The 24,020-nt window shown below is 37.5% G+C and overlaps 1 protein-coding gene across 1 annotated transcript in view; it reads left to right on the top strand.

Annotated features, from left to right (window-relative positions):
* PIEZO2 (piezo type mechanosensitive ion channel component 2) overlaps positions 1-24,020 on the top strand; it is a 778,516-nt gene that overhangs the window by 405,309 nt on the left and 349,187 nt on the right. The gene's annotated exons all lie outside the window — the stretch shown is intronic.

Here is a 24,020-nt window from a genome sequence, read left to right as displayed (position 1 = left end):
TTACTCTGTAAATCTTCACCCAAATCCTAATTAAAAAAAAAAAAAAAATGAGCTCAGCACAAAAATTATATGGAACAAAGAAATCAGCAACACCATGAAGAAAACCACAAAACAAAATGACAACAACAAATTCATAGTTGTCAATAATTACACTGAATGGAAATGGATTAGATGCACCACTTAAGAGACGGAGAGTTGTGACTAGATAGTAAAATATGATCCATCATTATACTGTCTACAAGAGATTCGCCTTAGACACAAAGACAAATGTAGACTAAAAATCAGAGATTGGGAAATGATATATCAAGCAAATGACAATTAAAAACAAAAAACAATTGTGGCAATATTAATTCCTGATAGAATAGACTTTAAGACAAAAACTACCATAACAGACAAGGAATGACATTATATAATGATTAACGGATCAAGTGAACAAGAGGATATAACCATAATAAATATCTATGCACCCAATGAAAGAGCCCCAAAATACATAAATCAATCATTAACAAAATTGAAAGAACAAATAGATGACTCCACAGTAATAGTGGGAGACTTTAATATATCACTTTCAATGACAGAACTGGAAAGAAACTCAACAAAGACACAGAAGAACTAAACTCTACAATCAACCTACTTGATCTTATAGACATATACAGAGCACTTCACTCAACAACAGCACAATGTACATTATTTTCTAGTGCACATGGAACAATCTGCAAGAGAGACTATATGTTAGGCCAAAAAGCAAGCCTCAGTAAATTTAAAAATGTTGAAATACTGCAAAGCATCTTCTCAGATCACAATGCTATAAAATTAGAAATCAACTCTAGGAAGATCCATGGAAAAAGAGAAAATGCATGGTAACTGAATAACGCCCTCCTTAAAAACAACTGGGTAATAGAATAAATAAAAAAGGAAATGAGAAGTTTCCTCAAATCAAATGAGAATGAAAACACAGCATACCAAGATCTTTGAGGCACAGCAAAACCAGTGATCAGAGGGCAATTTATAGCAATAAATGCACACATCACAAAAGAAGAAAGAGCCAAAAGCAACATGTTAACCCAACATCTCCAACAATTAGAAAAAGAGCAGCAAAAAAAGCCTACAGTCACCAGAAGAAAAGAAAGAATAAAGATTTGAGCAGAAATAAATTAAGTAGAAAATAAATAGACAAGAAAAAAAAAACAAGACTAGAAGTTGTTCCTTTGAAAAGATTAATAAAATCAACAAACCACTGGGAAACTTAACAAAGGAAAAGACGGAGAAGCTGCCTGTAACATGAACAAGGAATTAAATGGGCAACATCACAACAGAACCAACTGAAATAAGGATATTATCAAGATACAGTTCTTCATAAAGAACTGTGCTCCAAAAAATTTGAAAACCTAGAAGAAATGGACAGATTTCCAGAAACACACTACTTACCTAAACTAACAGAAACTGAGATAGAAAATTTGAACAGACCTATAATAAAAGAAAAACTTGAACAGGTCATAAAAAAAATTACCAACAAAAAAGAGCCCTGTCCTAGACAGTTTCATGGGAGAATGCTACCAAGTAATCAGAAACGAGCTGACACCCATCCTACTCAAACTATTCCATAGAATGGAGAAGGATGGAATCCTCCCAAATTCATTTTATGAAGCAAGCGTAATCCAACACCAAAAGGCAAAGACACCACTAGAAAAGAAAGTTATAGACCAATATCCCTCAGGAATATAGATGCAAAAATCTTCAATAAAATCCTAGCCAATAGACTCCAAAGCATATCAAAACAATAATACATCATGACTAACTGGACTTCGTACCAGGTATGCAAGGATGGTTCTACATTAGAAAAACAATCAGTGCAATCCATCACATAAGTAAAATAAAGGAAAAGAACCAGATGATCATATCAATCAATGATAAAAATGCGTTTGATAAATCCAACATCCATTCCTGATTAAAAAATAAAAACTCTCAGAAAAAATAGTGATAAAGGGCATATATCCAACACCCACAGCCAACATTATTCTTAATGGAGAAAGACTGGAAGCATTCTCCTTGAGAATGGCAACCAGACAAGTGTGCCTTCTCTCATCACTTCTATTCATTATTTCATTGGAAGTCCTACCAGGGCAATAAGGCAAAAAGAGAAATAAAAGTCATCCACATTGGAAATGAAGAAATAAAACTATCCCTATTTGCAGATGATATGATCCTATACATAGAAAACCCAAAAGACTCAGAAAGAAAACCACTGAAGCTAATTGTGTGGTTAGCACAGTGGCAGGATACAAGATCAACATAATAAAAATCAGTTGGATCCCTCTACACCAGCAAAGAGATCTCTGAAAATGAAATAAGGAAATCAGTACCATTTACAGTAGCTACCAAAAATATAAGATGCTTGGAAATGAATCTTAGCAGGGATGCAAAACACTTATACAAAGAAAACTGCAAACACTAATGCAAGAAATCATAAAAGAGCTACATGGAAGAACACACCATGTTCATGGATAGGAAGATTGAAAATTGTGAAAATGTCAATACTACCTAAAGCAATCTTCACATTCAATTCAATCTTGGTCCTAATCCCATCAACATTTTTTAAGGACATAAAAAAGCCAGTCACTAATTTTATATGGAAGGGAAAGAAGCCTCAGATACTAGGAGGTCTCACACTCTCAGATCTCAAAAGATATTATACAGACACAATAGTCAAAACAGCCTGGTATTGGTACAACAAAAGACAGACCAGAGGAACAGAATTGAGAACCCAAAAATAGATCCATCACCTCTGGTCAGCTGATATTTGACAAAGGGCCCAAATCCATTAAATGGGGAAGAGAGAGTCTCTTTAATAAATAGTGCTGGGAAAACTGGATATCATTTACAGAGAAATGAAACAAGATCCATACCTCACAGCAAACACAAAAACTAATGCCAGACTTAAATGTGAAACCTAAAACTACAAAGCTCATCAAAGACAAAATAGAGGCAAACTTAGAGCCCAAATTTATGCCATAAATAGACGATCAAGCATAACACATCATGCACAAAGAGTAGAAGATAAGTTAGATGATTCAAACCAAAAACCAAACTCACTGCTGTTTAGTCGATTCCAACTCATAGCAACCCCTTCCTGGGTTTCCAAGGCAGTATCTCTACAAAAGTAGATTGCCCCATCTTCCTTCTGAGAAGTGGCTGGTGGGTTTGAACCACCAGCCTTCTGGTTAGCAATCAGATGTGTTAGGCACTACACCACCAGAGATCCCTCTAAAAATTAAATTCTTATATACATCTAAAGACTTCTCCAAAGGAGTAAAAAGAGAACCTACAGATTGGGAAAAAATATTCAGCAATGACATATCTGACATAGGATTTATCTCTAAAATTAACAGAAAATTCCAACACCTCAATATCAAAAAGATAAACAATCCAATTAAAAAATGGGCAGGAGACATGAACAGACACTTCACCAAAATAGATATGCAGGTTGCCAATAAACACATGAAAAATGTTCGTGATCATTAACCATTAGGGAAATGCAAATCAAAACAATGAGATACATCTCACCCCAGCTCTAATAACAAAGTTCAGCAAGACAGAAAATAACAAATGCTGGTGAGGATGAGGAGAGATTGGGACTTTCATACACTGCTGGTGTGACTGTAAAATGATACAACCACTGCAAAAATCTATATGGCAATTCCTTACAAAGTTAGAAATAGAAATACCATTTGATCCAGCAATCCCATTACTAGGTATATATCCTAAAGAATGAGAACTGGGACAGAAATAGATATTTGCACACTACTACATATCATGTTTTTCACAGCATTATTCACAATAACAAAAAGATGGACACAGCCTAAGTGCCCATCAGTGGTGGAATGGATAGCCAAATTATGGTGCATACACACAATAGAATACTATGCAACACTACAAAATAATGTAGAATCCATGAAACACCTCATAATGTGGATGAACTTGGAGAACATTATGCTGAGTGAAATAAGTCAATCACAGAAATACAAATATTGTATTAATATACTATTGTGAAAGGTCAAGGATAGGTTTATATATGGAAGGAAATATTCTTTATTGGTTACCAGGGATTGGAGGGAAAGGGAGGGAAAATTGCTAGATAGGTAAGAGGTAAGTGTTGATTTGGGTGAAAAGAAAAACAGTATACCAAAAGTGAGTAACCAACACAATACTAAGGAAAAGGAAGACATAGAGAGGTGCACAAGAGGTATGGACATTAAAGGTAAACCCTTTTCATATACTATCAGTTGTACCAAGCATTAATCTACATGTAAATACATAGACAGGCTGAATGATCAGGTGTGTCTAGGCAAAAGAGAATATACCCATGACTCTACATAAGATTGACAGATGATATTTCTGCATACATATTTGTATGTGCTATAAGAATGTCCATATAAGTAGAACTAACAGGGGACACAGTTATCATAATTTTTTAGCCACATTCAACCACCCTGATGGAGGGAGTTGTTGGACCTTTGGGCTCAGGACCATGGTCATAGGGGCTTCAAGCTCAATTGGCATAGCATACTACACAAAAACATTGTTCTATATCCTACTTTGGTGAGTAGTGACTGAGGTTTAAAAGCTTGGAAGTGCCCATATAGAACGATTGATCTCTCCTTGTCTGGAGCAAAGAGTAATGAAGAAAAACAAAGGTACATGGGAATGGTTAGTCCAAGGGACTAGTGGATCATGTGAATCTCAGCCTATATAACCCTAAGACCAGAAGAACTAGATGGTGCCCAGCTACCACTGGCAACAACTCAGAAATGGGTCAGTGCAGGAGATCCTGGATAAACCTATATAAACTTATATAAACCTATCCTTGACCTTTCACAATAGTATATTAATACAATATTTGTATTTCTGTGATTGACTTATTTCACTCAGCATAATGTTCTCCAAGTTCATCCACATTATGAGGTGTTTCATGGATTCTACATTATTTTGTAGTGTTGCATAGTATTCTATTGTGTGTATGCACCATAATTTGGCTATCCATTCCACCACTGATGGGCACTTAGGCTGTGTCCATCTTTTTGTTATTGTGAAAATGTGGAAAAAAACTCAAAATCATAAAAAAAAAAAAAAAGACCAGGCTTACAGGTTTGATAGAGACTGGTGAAACCCCCAAGACTATGGCCCCTAGCCACCCTGGAGGCCTGGAATTGAACTCACTCCTGTGGCTTGGAACCAAACAATAGACAGGCATATAAGGTGACCATTGACACCAGGTAGGTACATTCCTTAGAACAATCAATCATTGGAGATCAGAAGGGCTATATTTACACAGGAAGTTAGCTCAGAGGGCTAGAAGGACAAAGTGGAAAGTTAATTACAGTACAGGGAGGAAGTGGGAAGAGAGTTGTTACATTAAGGGGATTGCAATCAGTGTCATGAAACAAAATGTATATGAAGTGCTGTATGAAGAGTGAATTTGCTCTGTAAATTTTCATCCAAATCACAATTAAAAAATAAATTACAAAAAAAAAAAAAAAGCTACTCGTATTATATGTAATTCCCTCTGATGTTTTTTGTTCCCTTGTATTCTACTGTTTCTTATGGAAAAACAAAACTGGTTTCTGCCCATTAAATTTATTTTGTAATAAACTCATAGGGTAAATGACCAAATTTTACCCAAAATCAGATGGCTTTTGTCCTTGGCTCTGGAGACATAATCCTTGGAGTACTGATGTTCCTTGGTCATGGACTTCTAGGCCAAATCTGAGAATCTGTGCTGACAAGTGAAGGCTGGCCAGACAAGAAAAGACTCACCTGGGAGGCTGAAACCAATTAGCCTCAGGTGGCATGTTTTAGCCTATCAGGACAATAAAAGTCTGGAACTCTCAGACTCCAAGAGTTTCCTGGTTGATGAAAATATCTGCTCTTGAGAGAGTACCACGTCCCTTGGGACATGGAAGGTCTGTGCTGGGAACTGTCCATGAACTTCCCACTTGTGTCTGTTCAATTATATCCTTTTGGGATGTAATAAACCTGTACTCGTAAGTATAGTATACTCTCCATGAATTCTGTGAGTTATCCTAGTAAATTATTGAACCCAAAGGGACAGGGAGAGCTAGCAAGTGAAAAAGTAAGGGTGTGATATGGACTAGTATCTTAAAGGCATAGTGGGATACCATCCCCAAATCTGTAGCACACAGGTTAGATAGCTGGGGAGTCCACAGGATGTTTTGGCTGATATCTGCCTATTTAGCTCTCTGAAGGACTGTGGCCTCTAAACTTGTGAGCTCTGACTTGATTTTTGAGTGGCTAGAGTCAGAAACAGAGAGAATGCCATAGTGGCAGCTGAAGACAAGGACGGAGAAGTGGGAATGTGAGGACTTGATCAGTCTCCACATTTTGGGAACTGAATTCATGCTGATCCTTACCACACAAGACTAAGACATGACCTGCACTTGGAAAAATGCTGAGTTGGAGGATAATATCCAACACAAAATATAATAAGTTAGAAAGCAGATATAAAGTTCTTTCCTATTTTAATTTCTTACTGAGCCCTTCTTTGTTGTGATAAATACTTGTATTTCATGGCATTTGCAGACTGAAGTGCATGAAGAAACAAGAGTTATTCTTTCTCCGAAATATGTTTGTGGATTAGATTCATAATGCTCACATATGTAGTCCTCCCATAAACTGGTGTAAATCACAGATTCCCTCAGTGTGGTTTAGACATTAGATTGCTCTCACTTCCCACTTTGCAATAAGTGACAAAACCTTTACAAAGCAATTAAAATGACAATAAGACTATGTCAATTAGGGTTCATTGGGGAGCAGAGTTGCTCTGTTAGGGAATAAAAGTAACTATTCTAGATATCCAACCTTACACAATTCTGGGAGGTTCTGCAGAAGTGAAGATCTCAGAGGAAGGATGTCTGATGGCCAAAGTGGAGTCCCAGTAGAGAGCTATGGAGAGGTCCAGGGAAGCTGTTTCTTCTGGATAGCTATTACATCTGTAGGTCTGCAACCAAGCATGTGGTAGTAGGACTGGGATTGCCTCTGACCAGCCAGGCCAACTCTTGGGAAGACGAACTAGATGTGGAGGGAGGAGAGCAAGGACAAGCTGCAACGTACTAGATTCCTTAGGCCACTCCTGCAATAAAACAGGACTATAAAACACCTTCAGAAGAACATGGTCATTGCTGCCCTTCCACATCCCAAACCATGCACAAGGGTGTTTTTGGCCATTTCTAATGAACCACCCTGGAATGTGCATTCTGGGAAACAGTCCCCAGCTTAACCAAGTTGACAAGGACAACCCAACACTTCACCAAGGTCCTTAAAAAATGTATTGCAAACTCTCATGATTAACTTCTCAAATCTGTGAAGATATTATAGTCACATGTCACACTTGATAGATGTCAAGCATTTGGTCCACAGTCTCAAAATAATTCATTATCAAAATTAAAACTTAATTTAACCACATCAAAGCACTCTTGTTTCTATTAAATAGGCACTGTTTCAGATGATTGTGCTACTGTTTTCCTTATCATTGACCATTTGCTCAGTAGTGCTTTATTAATTACAGAAGTCAGACTGGAAAAACTGATGGTCCATGGGAAGAATGAGAACTGAATTTGGAGTCTACACATTGCAGAGGACAGAGCACCTTGTGCATCTGGGCTGACCTAAACATGTTTTTGCTTCTCTTCTCAACTCCACTGTCTAAAACTTCTTGTTACTAAGAATTAGCAAAGTTCCATCTCATCTTTCCTTGTCTTTCCAGTTTTTCTTTTCTTTCCTTTCTCACCCATCTAGATATGGGTGCCTAAAAAGTGAAGGGAGATGGAGCTCACCTGGGTTATGGAGGCAGCAATGTGCCTGGATCTGAAGAGGCTGGACTATTGGGGAAGGGGTGTCCTAAAGAGATGTGGGTTGATGTGTACCCAATGTGAGAGAGTGACACAGTATCGGAGGTGCAGAAGTGACAGGTGAGTGAGGCAGCTAGAGTGCTTTGGAAATTAAACTACTAAGTTGATTAATTGAACATATAGCTGAATATTCTCAGTTAGTTCCAGTAGCATTTTTACTGAGTTTCGGGTTTTCTAGGTATAGGATCATATCATTAGCAAATACGGGTAGTTTCACTTCTTCCTTACTAATTTGTATGCCTTTGATTTCCCTTTCTTGCCTTATTGCCCTTGCTAGGACTTCCAATACAATGTTGAATAGAAGTGGTGATAGAGGGCATCCTTGTCTAGTTCCTGTTTGCAAGGGGAATGGTTTCAGCCTCTCTCCATTGAGAATAATGTTGGCTGTTGGTTTTGCATATATTCCCTTTATTATTTTGAGGAATATCCCTTCTATTCCTATTTTGCTGAGAGTTTTGATCAGGAATGGCTGTTGGATCTTATCAAATGCCTTTTCTGCATTGAATGATATGATCATATGGTTCTTTTCCTTTGTTTTATTTATGTGGTGGATGACGTTGATTGTTTTTCTAATGTTGAACCATCCTTGCATACCTGATATGAACTCCACTTGGTCATAATGAATGATTTTCTTGATATGTTTTTGGAGTCTATTGGCTACGGTTTTGTTGAAGATTTTTACATCTACATTCATGAGGGATATTGGTCTGTAGTTTTCCTTTTGAGTGAGGTCTTTGCCTGGTTTTGGTAAACCGCAAGGTTATGCTTGCTTCTTAAATGAATTAGAGAGGATTCCAACTTGGGTTTTGGAATAGTTTTAGTAGGATTGGTGTCAGTTCTTTGAATGTTTGATAGAATTCTCCAGTGAAACCATCTGGGCTAAGACTTTTGTTTGTAGGTAAATTTTTTATGACTTGTTCAATTTCTTCTTTTCTTATGGTTCTGTAAAACTTTTCCACCTCAGTCTGTGTTAGTTTAGGTAAGTAGTGTGTCCATTTCTTCCAGATTTTCAAATTTGTTGGAGGGCAGTTCTTCACACTATCCTGATATTATCCTTTTTTATTTCAGTTGGTTCTGTTGTGATATTGCCCAGTTTATTTCTTATTCATGTTATTTGTATTCTCTCTATCTTCATTTCTTAAATTCGCCATTGATTTGTCAATTTTATTAATCTTTTCAAAAAACCAACTTCTTGTTGATTTTTTTATTGTCTTTCTATTTTTCTGTTTCATTGATTTCTGCTCAAATCTTGATTATTTCCTTTCTTCTGGTGACTGTAGACTTTTCTTGCTGTTCTTTTTCTAATTGTCGGAGATGTTAGTTTAAAGTGTTAATTTGGGCTCATTCTTCTTTTTTGACATGTGCATTTATTCCTATAAATTGGCCTCTGATCACTACTTTTGCTATGTCCCAAAAATTTTGGTATGTTGTGTTTTCATTCTCATGTGATTCAAGGAATTTTGTAGTTTCATTGTTTTTTATTTCTTCTCTTACCCAGTGTTTCTGAAGGAGGGTGTTGTTCAGTTTCCATGTTTTTGCTCTTTTTCCATAGATCTTCCTATTGATGATTTCTAATTTGATAGCATTGTGAACTGAGAAGATGCTTTGCAGTATAATGTTTTAAAATTTATCTAGGCTTCCTTTGTGGCCTAACATATGGTCCATCATGGAGAATGTTCCATTGTGCACTGTAATAGAAAATATATTGTGCTATTGTTGGGTAAAGTGTTCTGTAGATGTCTATGGGGTCAAGTTGGTAGATTGTATTGTTTAGCTCTTCTGTATCTTTGTTGATTTTTCTTTCTAGTTGTTCATTGAAAGTGGTGTATTAAAGTTTCCTACTCTGACTGTGGAGTCATCTATTTGTCTTTTTTGTTCTTTTAAAGTCTAATTTATGTATTTTGGGGCTCTTTCATCAAGTTCATAGATATTTATTATGGTCATAACTTCTTCTTCGATTGATACCCTAATCATTATATAATGCCCTTCCTTGTCTCTTATGGTGGTTTTGTTCTTACAGTCAATTTTAGAAGAAATTAATATTGCCACTCCTGCTGTTATTTGAATGCCATTTGCTTGATATAGCTTTGCCCAACCTTTGATTTTAGTCTATTTTTGTCTTTCTCTCTTAAGGTGTGTCTCTTGTAGACAGCATAGTGATGGGTTATGTTTCTTACCCAGTCTGCCACTCTCCTTTCATGAGTGGTGCATTTAATCCATTCACATTCACTGTAATTATTGACAAGTATGAACTTTTTGCTGTCATTTTGTTATGTTTTTTCATGGGGTTCCTGGTTTCTTTGTTTCACATAATTTTCTTTGCTGAGCTCATTATTTTTATGAATCGTGTTATCATTTCCTTTGTTGTTGTTGTTTCAGTATTTGCTAAATATTTGTGAAGGAGCTCTGGTAGCATAGTGCCTAAGGCACTTGACTGCTAACCAGAAGGCTGGCAGTTCAAACCCACCAGCCACTCCTCAGAAGGAAGTTTGGGCAATCTACTTCCATAGTGATACCACCTCGGTAACCCAAGGAGGGGTACCTATGAGTTGGGTCCAACTCAAGGGCACATAACAACAACAAATATTTGTACTTGTCATCTTTTTTGTTGTGATATGAAGATTTATCATTTTTCTTTTAGGTTATCCTGTGTTTTATCATTTTCTTCCCAAGTTTAACGCAGTCCATTCCATCTTGGAACTCTCTTGATTACCTCCCCATTTAGAAGTTCTGTAACTACACTATTTTTCCCCTCTTTTTGGTTTGTAGTTGCCCTCATTTGCCAACTGATGTGTCTGGTTCCCTGTTTACAATCTTGTAAGGTTATTTTAATTTGGATACTTCCATAGCTCTGTTGGTTTCTAGGTTATGTCATATCATTTATTAGTGGTCAGTTGTTGTTTGCTATTATTGATTCTCCTTTGAAAGAACTCCCTTTAGTATCTCTTGTTAGGTTGTTCTGGTTTTAACAAATTCCCTTAATATCTCCTTATCTGGATATCTCCTAATTTTACCATCATATTTGAGGGAAAATAATGCTGGGTATATAATTCTTGGTTGGAAATTTTTCTCTTTCAGGGTTTTATATATCCCATCCCATTGCCTTCTCACTTACCTGCTTTCTGCTGAGAAATCAGAGATTTGTCTTTTGGGTCACCCTTTATGGGTAACTTTTTATTTTTCTTGTGCTGCTTTCAGAATTCTTTGTTTTTGGTTTTGATGAGTTTCATGGTTTTGATGATATGTCTTGGTGATTTTGTTTGGGGTTCTATCCTGTTTGGGGTTCATTGGACTTCCTGAATGGATATGTTCTCATCTTGCATCATACCAGGTAAGTTCTCTTCCAACAAATCTTGGACAATTTTCTCAGCGGTTTTCTTTTTCTCTTCCTGTACTGGAATTCTGATTACATGTAGGTTATTCCTTTTAATGGTATCCCACAAGATTCTTAGGCCTTCTTCATTTTGTTTTGATCTTTTTTCTGATTGATCCCTTTCCAAAGAAGTATTGAGGTATTTGTCTTCCATCTTGTGAATTCTGTCTTCCGTTTATTCAATTCTACTCTTTTGCCCTTTCAATGTGTGACTTATTTCTGAAGATTTAGTATTAATCTTCTGGATTTCTATCTGTAGATTTTGTATCATTTCTAATTTTTCATTTATTTTGTCATTTTGTTCTTGTATTTTCTTTTGAAATTGTTTTAGGTTTTGGTGTTTTCCTTAATTTGGCAGTGTTTTCCTGGATCTGTCTCTTAATCCTGTGAAAATACCTAAGTATAATTCTTTTAAATTCCTTATCAGGTATTTCCAATGTTTTTTCTTCCTCAGGAATATGTTCTGTGTCTGTATCTTGCTCCCTTGTTTCTACCTCTTTATATTGGTCTTTTGTATGGACTGTGATGCTCTGTTGTCTCTGAGACATTTTGACATTGTATTTATATTTATTTGGTGATCGTATGTTGGAGTGATTTGCTTAAGAGTTTCTTTTTTTTTTTTTTTTTAATGTATCTAAGTAAGCAGGGTACTATGCTCCTTTATTTGCTAGTTGCCAGCACTTATGTATTCACCACCTGTCTCCTGATGATTGTGATAGATAATGAAAGTAGTTTCACAGATCTCTGTTAAACATTTGTGAAGAGCAGTGAAGGGTGAGTCAGGGTCTTCTTGGTAGTCATTTATCATTGGCCAGTTGGTGGAGAAAGAAGTGGTGGCTCTCACTCCGTAAGTGAGCTGCAGGTGGTGCTAGTGTAGTTGCATTATATGGGCATGGTTGCTGTCACATTCAGTTAGACAAAAGCAGCAATCGAAAAACCATCAAAAAAGTAAAAGCAAGAGGACAAAAAACCCACTGCATAAACACACAACAATCACCAAAAAAAAAAAAGAGAAAAAAAATAAAAAGAGGAAAGGCAATAAATGAGAGAAAATACTTAAATAAATACTTAAAAAAGCCAAAAGAAATATACATAGAAAATGTAAATATGCATGTTAATACACAACATGCCATAACCTAGGAATCAACACAAATATGTTATGTGACATCGAGTTGGACCCAACTCATAGCGACCCCTCCTTGGGTTTCTGAGGCAGTATCACTACAGAAGTAGATTGCCCCATCTTCCTTCTGAGGAGTGGCTAGAAGTTTGAACCACCAGCCTTCTGGTTAGCAGTCAAGTGCCTTAGGCATTACACTACCAGAGCTCCTTTGTTCTTTCCTAGTCTCATCTAAATTTTATAGCCTCTTTATTTTGGAGTTTCATAGTGAAAATGAAATTTTAGATATTGGAAAACCCTGAGATGTCATTATTTTTAAACTTCTTATTGTGATCTGGGTGAAATTTTATGAAGCTAATTCATTTTACATTTAACAGTTCATACACATTCTGTACACTGATTACATTCCCTGCAGTGTAACAGGTCTTCTCCCATGCTTCTTGCCTATGGTTTCATTTTCCTGTGTCCTTCTTGCCTATGCATTCCTGCCTCTCTCTCTTTCTCCCTATGCAAATTCTGCCCTTCTGATCTCCCATGGTTGACTGTTCTAAGGACTGCATCTCCCTGGTGTAGTTGTTCAGTGCATAGGCCTATCTATTGTTTGGCTGAAAGCCATGGAGTGTGTCCAATTCCAAGCCCAAAGGGTTACTCAGGGCTATAGTCTCAGGGGTTCACCCATCTCTATCTGACCAGTAAACATGGTCTTTTTTATGTTTTTAAATTTTGTTCCACATTTTTTCTCCCACTCTATCTAAAAAAAAAAAAAAGCTCTGCTGGCATTTGGCTGCTAACCAGAAGGTTGGCAGTCCAACCTACCAGCCACTCTGTGGAAGGAAGACTGGGCGATCAACTTCCGTAAAGATTTACCATCTCAGAAACCCAAAAGGGGTCGCTATTGTTCGTAATTCACTCGATCCAGGATCTCCAGTTTTGATCCCTTTCTGGGTGATTGGCATTGGTAGCTTGGCACCATCTAGTTCTTCTGGTAGCACGGTCTGAGAAGCCATTTCTTTAGATGAAAAAAAATGAAGCTTAAAAAATAAAATGATTTGTCCAAGAATACTCAGCTATCTCACTTCTCTGGATTTTGACAGGAGAATAGTAATTGATTAATAAGTCTGTCCAACCAAAGAAAATCATGGGCATTAGTGGTCACTATCTTTCCTCTTAAAGCGGCCCTTGTGGTGCAGTGCTTAAAGCGTTTGCATGCTAACCAAAATGTCTGCAGTTTGAACCTACCAGCTGCTCTGGGGGAAAAAGATATGGCATACTTCCATAAAGATTACAGCCTTGGAAGCCCTATGAGGCAGCTCTACTCTGCCCTGTAGGTTCCCTATGAGTTGGAATCAACTAGACAGCAGTGAGTTTAGTTTGGGTTTTTATATTGATTTAATGTCTTTTAGAAATATTGTGCATAGGGAGTTCAAGGCAGTATGTCTTGAACAAATAATCAAAAGTATTAAAGATATTCTTTCATACCTGCACCTGGCTTTCAAACAGCTTAAAAAATTAAACACTACCAGTACAGTTGATGGCATTCTTCTTCCCTGCCCTGGATTAGGTGCTTGCTATTGTCATGTGGTTTTTTTTTCTGTGTGGACCCCTAAGCAATATGGTATTGTGCATATTTGCTTACTTCCTTTTTTAGCTCAACATTGTGTTTGTGAAATATATCATGCTTGTAGATGTAGATCTAGCTCAAATATTCAGTTGTACTCATTTATTGCTTTGCATTGTTTTATTTTATGGATATACCATAATTTAATCTTCCCATTCTCCTTTTTATAGATATTTAGGTTACTTCTAATTTCCAGCTTCCTCAACTCACTTTCAGGAGATATAATCATGCTCTAAACAAATAAAACCAATGTAAATATAACAAGATTGGAAAGGAAACATCTGTCTGTTTCAGAGAACATGATCTTTTAAGCAGTTTGGTGTAGGTTTTTATATAAGAAAAATGTGATTGTTGTATGACTAGAAAACAGGTTGGCATTTGATGAGGAAATGTGTACATCAATCTCATTGATTTATTAAAACAGGACTTCTAGGCAAAACTGCATTATTATTATTCCACATGTGGTATTTACTTGAAATAAAATTCAATTTTATTTTTAAATGTCCTGTAATATATACTTATAATTAGTTTAGAGAGCTTTGCATATATTTATGCTGAGAACTGTCCCCAGACTATCTAATTTATTCTATTGCTTTTACCCAACTCATGTAACTCTCAAATCTACCTCTTTAACCATGACTTCACTCACAGGCTCTAACCCATGTGTCTTCCAGCATGAATTATTGCATCTCAAATGTCCTAACTGTACATCACACTTAACATGAAAACACCAACTCCACACCCCGATTTCTGACACTCAATTGCTATCTCTTCCTTTGTTCCAAATTGTTTATGATATTCATTCTCCTTTGCTCGAAATACTTCAGCAGTTCTTGCTATGTGAATTCTTTGTTAAAAATCTGCTAGTGGCTACCCTATAAAATCAAAATTCAAACTCCTTAGCTTAGCATCTAAGCCTGGCATGGCTGACCTTACCTATCTGACTTTCTCTCCCTTACGTACTTCTTATGGCCACACTCAGTGCCTAAGAATTGTCCCATCTCACACCAGTGGTCACTGAGTCAACTCTGACTCATGGTGACCCCTTGTTTTCAGAGAACTGTCCACCATGGGGTTTTCGATGGCTCACTTTTCAGAAATAGATTTCTAGGCCTTTTTTCTGAAGCACCTCTGGGTGGACTCAAACTTCTGATTAGCAGCTGAACACTTTTAACTATTTATACTACTCAGAGACTCTGTCCTGGCACACATTAGGTGCCTAATGAATATTTTTTTGAATGAATGAATGAACAGTTCTGCCAAATTGAGCAATTTAATGTTCTTTAGATACGCTTTGCATCTCTTGTATTTTAAGTGTTTTCTCCAATATATATATTTAAATAAAACCCAATATATTTTAAGTGATTGATAATGTACAATTTTGACTATTTAATCTTCATGTCCTGATGATGGAGACTTTATTCAAGAACTCTCCCTGATCTCCATGCCATTCTCCAGGCAATTATATTTTTCAAAAACTGCAAAAATTGCAGTTTTCCTCCCATTTATGTTTTTGTTTTATCTTCCCTGAATTAAATTATATGTTCTTTGATACCTTATCCAATTCTTCAACAGTGCTTTGCACAAAATATTGTCATAGGAAGTAAAAAATTACCACTTGGAAAGGCAGCAATGTGTCCTTGAAGACAGCATTCACATAGCCAGCCTTTAGCAATCATCCTCACTGTCACCTATGCTATGGTAGACCCCAGAGTTACAGAGATGAAATAGATCAGAGGCCTCTCTCTGATAGATTTGTAAATAAATGAGCATTACAAAATATTAAGCATTTTATCATAGAGTCTGTGTGCGATATGGCAGCCATCTAAAGAAGGAGGTGGTCAATTTCGCTATGGAAAGGATTGTGGAGGAGCAAGTTAGGAAGGGCTTTTCAGCAGAGGTATGGGAGTGAGCTTGAGAAGTAAGAGGAATTTAAGGGCAAGGAAGAAAGTCATGGTTGGCAGAGATGGATGATTTCTCACTAGCACAGAAGCATGGAAAGCATGTGCATATTCTGGGTGCAGTTAATATTCAGTATGGCTTGAATCTGAGGTTCAAGGAAACCATAGCAAGAGATAAGGCACAGGACACAGGACACAGGACATGGGAAGCCTTGTATGCTATGCTAGAAATGTGGACTGCAGTGGTTATAAAGATTTGTAAGTCATCGTGTAGATTGTTATAGAGCCTTGGGATGGACACATCCTCCAGGTTACCACACAGTTAGTAGTACAATAAGTGAAGATCAGAACTTTGCAGACTCTTCAGTATTTAAGGATGAGGTTGAAAAGAAGATTCTCATGGGCACAGCCCAACTCAACATCTCTCAGTGGAAGTCTGGTAACAAGAATGTCCAGGGATTTCATGCGCAGATAAAAAACTAGAAGAGAGAAGTAAGAAAACCAAGGGAAAGGATATTTGAGAGCAGAGCAAGTTGCTCTTGCTTGTCAAATGAAGCATAGAGGTGGAGTTTGGGAATTAAAGTGGGCCATTTGCACTTTACAATGGGGAAAATATTGAAAACCCCTGACAGGGCATTTTCTGTGAAGTTATGGGCAAGGAGCCTGTTTGAGCAGGTGGAAAAGGAGTGAAAATGAAGACTTGGAGGCAAAGAGGGTCAACTGTGCTCAGGAAGACAGGCTGAGAGAAAGACCTCAGACAGCTTCAGCTTGCCTTCAGGCTTTATCTGTGCAATGGAGCAAGTTGTTTGATCTTTCATCTTGTTGGTTTCCACAATCTGTGAGATGATGAAAATGTACTAGAATATTTCTCTTCCAACTCCATATTTCAATGACTAACTTTATTGCATGAAAGGATGGTTAGATGGAAGGATGGATGTGAAGGTGGAATGAGATGTCACTGTCTAAAGTTATTAGAGGCTGATTAAAAACTAAATTTATAAGGATTGGCTCCAAGTCAATATAGTTTCCAAATTATTCATTTCTTTCAATCAAAAACCTAAACCAACAAGCAATTCCAACACTGGATACTCCAAATCCTGGTCCATGAATCATTAGCTCTGAATATTAGTAAAGGTTAGATGAAATTTAAGAAAAATGGTTTCTTGGTCAAATGAGTTTGGGAAACAGGCTTAAATAAACTCAAACCAGTTGTATTACTGCAGAACTGCTCAAGTTCTTTACTCTAGTAATATGTAAAATTTATTTGACTAAAGATGTTTTTGCTTTGTTTTATTTTGTTTTAATACATAGCTTTTCTGGGTACTAACATTCTGATGAATATGTTTTCATAAATCCTGGTCCAAATAATGAAGAAGGAATCTTTATTTTTTGTTAAGATTGTGTAGCAACAAGGCTTTATCAGTAATGAGTAACTTACATACTCTTCTTTATGTTCTTCAAAAGTCTCATTGTTTCAGCAATGACAGTATCATGAATGCACTGCTTTGTTAATAAAGCAAGCCAAGAGTAGTAGTTAATGCCTTAGGACTTCTATGACTAAATGATTCTATTCGAAATAGGGATCAGAGCCCAAGCCTGGATCCAGTAGATAAATTCTTTCACAGTAAGTAGAATGCTGGCTTTTGCAAAACTGCATTCACTTATGCTCTGAATATATGTATGCCATGAAATGTCTGCTCTGGGACCAAGTAGCACAAAGTACAAGCTGTGACCTCCAAGTGACTGCAGATTGGGAGCACAGTGCAGTCCACAGATGAGAAGGGCAGGAGGTGGCTTTCTGTGCCTCTGCAGTTGGGCCAGGTGTAGCCAAGGCCACAGCTGCTGCTCCTGTTACTTTTCTCTGAGAACCCTTTCCTGTCAACTCCACTGAAGTGGTGCTTGTCATAAAATGTCACAGTCAACTTGTTTTCCATGAGAAAACTAAAATATTCTCAACTGCCACAATGCCCCTGAGCAGGACCAACCAGCTCTTCTGGTGGAGCCCTGCATCCATCTGAGCCTGTTGTTGTTGGGTGCCTTTGAGTTGGTTTCAACTCAGAGTGACCTTATGTACAACAAAATGAAACATTGCCGGGTCCTGAGCCATCCTCACGATCGTTGCCATACTTGAATCTATTGTCACAGTCACTGTGTCAATCCATCTCATTGAAGGTCTTCCCCTTGAAACACTTATTGACGAAGATAAAAAACTACGGCATTCTTTATGGATTACACTTCACCATCTGAACCTAGCTGATGTTTCTGGTCTCTTTCCATGATCCCCTCCACCTTCTAGATCTACTGATGGTTAGCTCTAATTAGCTGTTAGTTTTAACTATATAATGAACCTTGATATTTTTCCTATGATGAAATCAAACATGCAATCTCATTATTATAAATTTAGTTTAGATGAAATCAATATTGACTTTTCTTATTCTTGTGCTAAATCAAATGAATTTGCCATTTTTTTAAACCTCCAACACAACCATGTTTTTTTTTTTTTTTTTTTTTTTAATGGGAGTGTGATGTAGTGAATTACATGGTATGGCTTTTCTAGCCATAATCTTTGTAATTCTCACTTTGCTGTGAGCTGCTTGTTAAAGTCATCCACCTGGAACAGCATGAAGTAGTCTTCTGGGAAACTTCACTCTCTCTCAGGTGTGTAGAACTCTGATGTTGGGATTGGTTGGTTTGCCACTCTACCAGCCTCAAAAGGAGCCCTCATAGAGGCAGAAGGAATATCTCTGCCAGCTGAGCAAGATGTGCTGCTGAAAGAGAGACACACAGTTGAGAGAGAGAGAGACATGTGGCTGAGAGAGACACATCTGGCTAAGAGATGAGAGACGGTGGCAGTCGAACCAAGATGCATGAGAGAGGGTGAAAGGTTTACCTGGCCCACAGAGACAGAGGCCAGGCCAAGAGGCCAAGGGCCATAGAGGTGCATCTAAGGGCACAGCAGAGGGGAGACTATCCTAACCGAAGAACTGTATCCTGGGCATGTTCCTGAACTTGAATTGTAGCCTGTTGCATCCTAATAAACCCCATAATCTGTGAGTTTTGTGTGGCCACTACAGCAAATTATCGAACCCAGAAGAGAAGTAGTGGATGCCATGAGAGGAGTGGTTAGTGTCAAGGTTATTAAGAGGCCTGGAGAGTGGTGGCATGTCTGGCCTCATTGAAACAGGCATTGGGCTACTGATGGTGATTCTGTCTTCCTCTTGTGAAGTTAGAGGAGGTTAGAATATGCTGCCTCCTTGCCTCTTTAGCAATTAGTGTCAGAAGTGGTGGGATTTGTTGCAGTGGCTCCAGACTCATAGAAGCATGGGACTTTGTGAAAGAAAGAAAGAAAGAAGGGACTTAGGAAGTGAAACTTTGGATTCTTAGATGGTTACTTTGGTTGGTGTTGCCTGTTAAAGAAGATAATTGATCCAGAGGCTACAGCTTTTGGTTATACCCAGCCAAAGGCCCCAGGCCATATACATAGAATGGGAAAATAATCAAGGTGAAGAGATGAAACTGGAATGTCTTAAATAGAATTATGTGTTTTGGATTATGTGTTTATCTGAATATACTATGGGTATTGAATGTCTTCTTACCTACTTGTACATTAAAAATGATTATGGGGTATGGATAACAGAGAGTGTGTAAGTCCGCCTTCAGCCAATACTTGATTAAATATATGCAGTGTAGTAAATTACATGGTATAGCTTTTCTAGCCATAGTCTTTGTAACTCCCCCTTTGCTGCGAGTAGCAGATTGTTAAAGTTATCCACCTGGTATATTTCTGCTGAAGCAGCATGAAGCAATCTTCTGGGAAGTTCACTCTCTCTCTCAGGTGTATATAATTCTCATTTGGGGTTGGTTGGTTTTGGCCACTCTACCAGGCTCAAAAAGGAGCCCACCTAGAGGCAGTGGGAGAGAGTCTCTCTGACTGTTGGTTGAGAGACACACTGTTGAAAGAGACATGTTGGTGGGGGAGACCCACTGCTGAGAGAGAGACATGAGAGACACAGACTGCTGAGAGATATGCTACTGAGAGAGACAGAGAGATGGTCAGCTGCTGAGAAAGGTGGCCACCTGCTGAGAGAGATGGCTGGCTTCTGAGAGAGAGGCCTGCCTGCTGAGAGAGGTGGCCAGCTAAGAGAGACTGAGTGCATTACAAAACTTGTATTATAACCTGTTGTTTCCCTAATAAACCCCATTATCTATAAGTTCTGTGTGGCTGCAATTAATTATTGAAGCCAGCACAGAAGTGGTGGTTCCATAGGAGGAACAGTTGGTGACAAGGTTAATAAGAGGGTTGAATGTTGGTGGCATGTCTGGCCTCATAAGTAGAGGCCTTGGGGTGCTGATGGTGATTCTTTCTTCCTCTTGTGTAATTAGAGGAGGTGAGAAGATGCTACCTCCCTGCCTCTTTTGTAATGTTAAAAAGGGAAATAGAATTTGCCCAGAAAAAAACACAGGCATTTGTTTCAAGCCCTGTGTGTAGTGTATAGGTGGCTTAGATAGAAAACGTGAGCCTACCCAGAACTACTGGGAGAAAAGAAGATCTGCATTTGGAGGAGTTCTGATAAAATGGTGGAATAGGCAGACAGACTGCACAGACCCTCTTCAACAAAGAAAAGGGGAACCAATTAACACAGATACAGAAGATATCCTGGAGCCCCAAGCTTTGAAGAGAAGGATATAGAAGTGGACTAAACTCCAACTAGTAGAAGAACTTGTATGAAAACACCAAAAAAGGAGGCATGTGGAATGGTGGTCTGTCAGTGATCCTGATGGCACAGACAGCTTAGACATTGACAAGCAGTGTTAAGATGTAAGAATTAACCTAAAAATCAGCCCTGTTAGCCAGGGACTGCAAGGAGGACTGCACTGGTGGCTGGTGAATAAAATGGGAAACAGTGAAGAGGAAGGTGGGCTGAGCTGTGGACTTTTGGCTATCCAAAAGACACAGCCATTTTGAATGTTTACAAGCAGTTTGACCATATTGGATATTTAAAGTGATAACATTGTCCCAGATTTCAGGGACTTAAGAATTGGCTCCACTTGCCAGGAAGCACAAGGACATTCTAGAAGCCAGTGACTGGAAAGGTATACAGTATTCCCCTTGTTTCTCTTACACCCCACACCTTCTTGGTGAATGGAGGTGCAGCTATCATTCACTCCCACTCACCTACTGGGCCAACAGGAATTCCATCCCAGTCTGTGTGCTTCGATGGAGCCTGGGTGCCCTACCCTGCCCTGCCCAGCCCTGCCCCAATTTTTTTTTTTTTTAGTTTGTTTGTTTTTGTCAGTTTAACAATTGTTATTATTGTTATTGTTATTATTTTTATCCTTTTTATTATTATTCTTTATTCTTCCCTTCCCAGGTTCTAGATTTCAGCTTTTTGTCTCTTCCCTGTTCCTGCTTCCCTTTTTTTCTTTTTTATGATTAACTCCATCCCTTGTTTCTCTTTTTGCATTTTTCCCATTTTTTCTTCATAATTCTCCTACTCTACCTTTTTTTTCTATTATTGCCCTATCCCCAGATACTGGGTTTTTTTTGTTGTTTTTGTTATTGTTTGTTTAAACAATTTGGTTATTGTTTAAGCAGTGTGTTTTTTTATCCAATTGCTTTTATTTTTTTATGGTTTCCCTATTGTTGTTTTTGTCTAACTGATTGAAAGAAAGCAACAGCGACCATACAACACAACTATACCTGCACCTACTCCAGCTTCACTTAGTGAGTGAGAGCCACCACTTCTTTCTCCAATAACTGGCCAATGATAAATGACCACCAAGAAAAGCCTGACTCACCCTTAACTGCTCTTCACAAACAGTTAACAGAGAACTAAATACAAGAACATCACAATGTCTCAGAGACAACAGCGCATCATAGATAAAGGAGTAGAAACAAGAGAGCAGGATACAGACATTCCTGTATACAGGATACAGAACACATCCCTGAGGAAGAAGCAGCATTAGAACTCTCTGAGAAGGAGATCAATAGAACTATACTTAGGTATCTTCAAAGGATTGTGAGACAGATCAAGGAAAACACTGATAAAATTAAGGAAAACACAGACAAAACCCTAGAACAATTTTGGAAGAAAATACAAGAACAAAATGACAATAAGTGAAAAATTAGAAATGATATAAAATCTACAGATAGAAAGCCAGATTAATACTAAAATTTCAAAAATAAGTAACATATTGAAAGGGCAAAGGAGTAGAATTGGATCAATAGAAGACAGAATTAATGAGACTGAAGACAAATACCTGGGCTGCTTTGGAAAGGGATCAATCAGAAAAAAGATCAAAACAAAATGAAGAAAGTCTAAGGTTTAGGTGGAATCCCATCAAAAGGAATAATCTATGTGTAATCAAAATTCTTGAATAGGAAGAGAATAAGAAAACCACTGAGAAAATTGTCCAAGATTTGTTGGAAAAGAACTTCCGTGATATGATGAAAGATGAGAATATATCCATTCAGGAAGTCCACATGAAAACTTTCTCACAAAGTACAACCAGTAAGAACAAGTTCTGATTTCCCAGTAGAAAGCTTTCAAGAGAGAAGGCAATAGGATGGTATATATAAAACACTGAAAGAGAAAAATTTTCAACCAGGAATTACATACCCAGCAGAATTGTCCCTCAAATATGATAGTAAAATTAGGGAATTTCCAGATAAGCAGAAATTAAGGGAATTTTTTAAAACAAGACCACCCTTACAAGAGATACTAAAGGGAGTTCTTTCAACAGAGAACCAATAATACCAAACAACAACAGACCATTAATACACAACATGACATAACCCAGAAACCAACACAGCTATGGAAATATCCAAAGTGAAATAAGCTTACAAGATTGAAAACAGGGAACCAGAGACATCAATTGGCAAATGAGGAAAACTGCAAACCAAAAAGAGGGGGAAAATAGTGTAGTTACAGAACTTCTAAATGGTGAGGAAGTCAGGAGAGTTGCAAGATAGAATGGACTGTCCTAAACTTGGGGAAAAAACTATACATCACAGAGTAACCTTAAAGAAAAATGATAAAGTTTCACAAAACAATAAAAAAGAAGACAAGCACAAATACTTAGCAAATACTAAAATAATAGCAACAAAGAAAATGATATCACAATTCATAAACATAATGAGCTCAGCACAGAAAATTTATGGAACAAACAAAGCAGGAACACCATGAAAAATCACTTAAGGAAATGAAAGCAACCAGTTCATACTTGTCAATAATTACACTGAAAGTTAATGAATTGAGTGCACCACTCAAGAGATGGAGAGTTGCAGCCTGGAAAAGAAAATATAACCCATCAATATTCAGTGTACAAGAGACAAAAACAAAAAATATACTAAAAATAAAATTTTGGGAAAATATATCAAGCAAATAGCAACAAACAAGAGCGGGGGTGGCAACATTAATTCCTGATAAAATAGACTTTGAGACAAAAACAACCACATGAGACAAGGAAGGACATTATGTAATGATTAGAGGATCAACTGAACAAGAACATATAAATATAATAAATATCTATAGACACAATAAAAGAGCCCCAGAGTACATAAATCTTACTTCAAAAGAGTTGAAAAGGCAAACAGATGACTCCACAGTCATAGTGGGAGACTTTAATACATCACTTTCAAGCAAAGATACAACAACTGGAAAGAAACTCAGCAAAGACACAGCAGACCTAAACAATACAATCCACCAAAGTGATCTTATAGATATCTACAGAGCACTTCACCCAACAACAGCACAATATACATTCTTTTCCTGTGTACATGGAACATTCTCCATCATTGACCATATGTTAGGCCATAAATCAAGCCTTAATAAATTTAAAAACAGTGAAATACTGCAAAGCATATTCTCAGATTGCAATGCTATCAAATTAGAAATCAACAGTAGGAAAATAAATGGAAAAAGAGCAAACCCATGGAAACTGAACAACAACCTCCTTAAGAAAGACTGGGTAAGAGAAGAAATAAAAAATGAAATTACAAAATTCCTTGAATCAAACAAGAATGAAAACACAACATACCAAAATCTTTGGGACACAGCAAAAGCAGTGTTCAGAGGCCAAT

Source organism: Orycteropus afer, unplaced genomic scaffold, assembly GCF_000298275.1.
Source record: "Orycteropus afer afer isolate SDZICR_OR568_19922 unplaced genomic scaffold, OryAfe1.0 scaffold00232, whole genome shotgun sequence".
Lineage (NCBI taxonomy): Eukaryota > Metazoa > Chordata > Mammalia > Tubulidentata > Orycteropodidae > Orycteropus > Orycteropus afer.
This window is presented reverse-complemented; position numbering and strand designations above follow the sequence as displayed.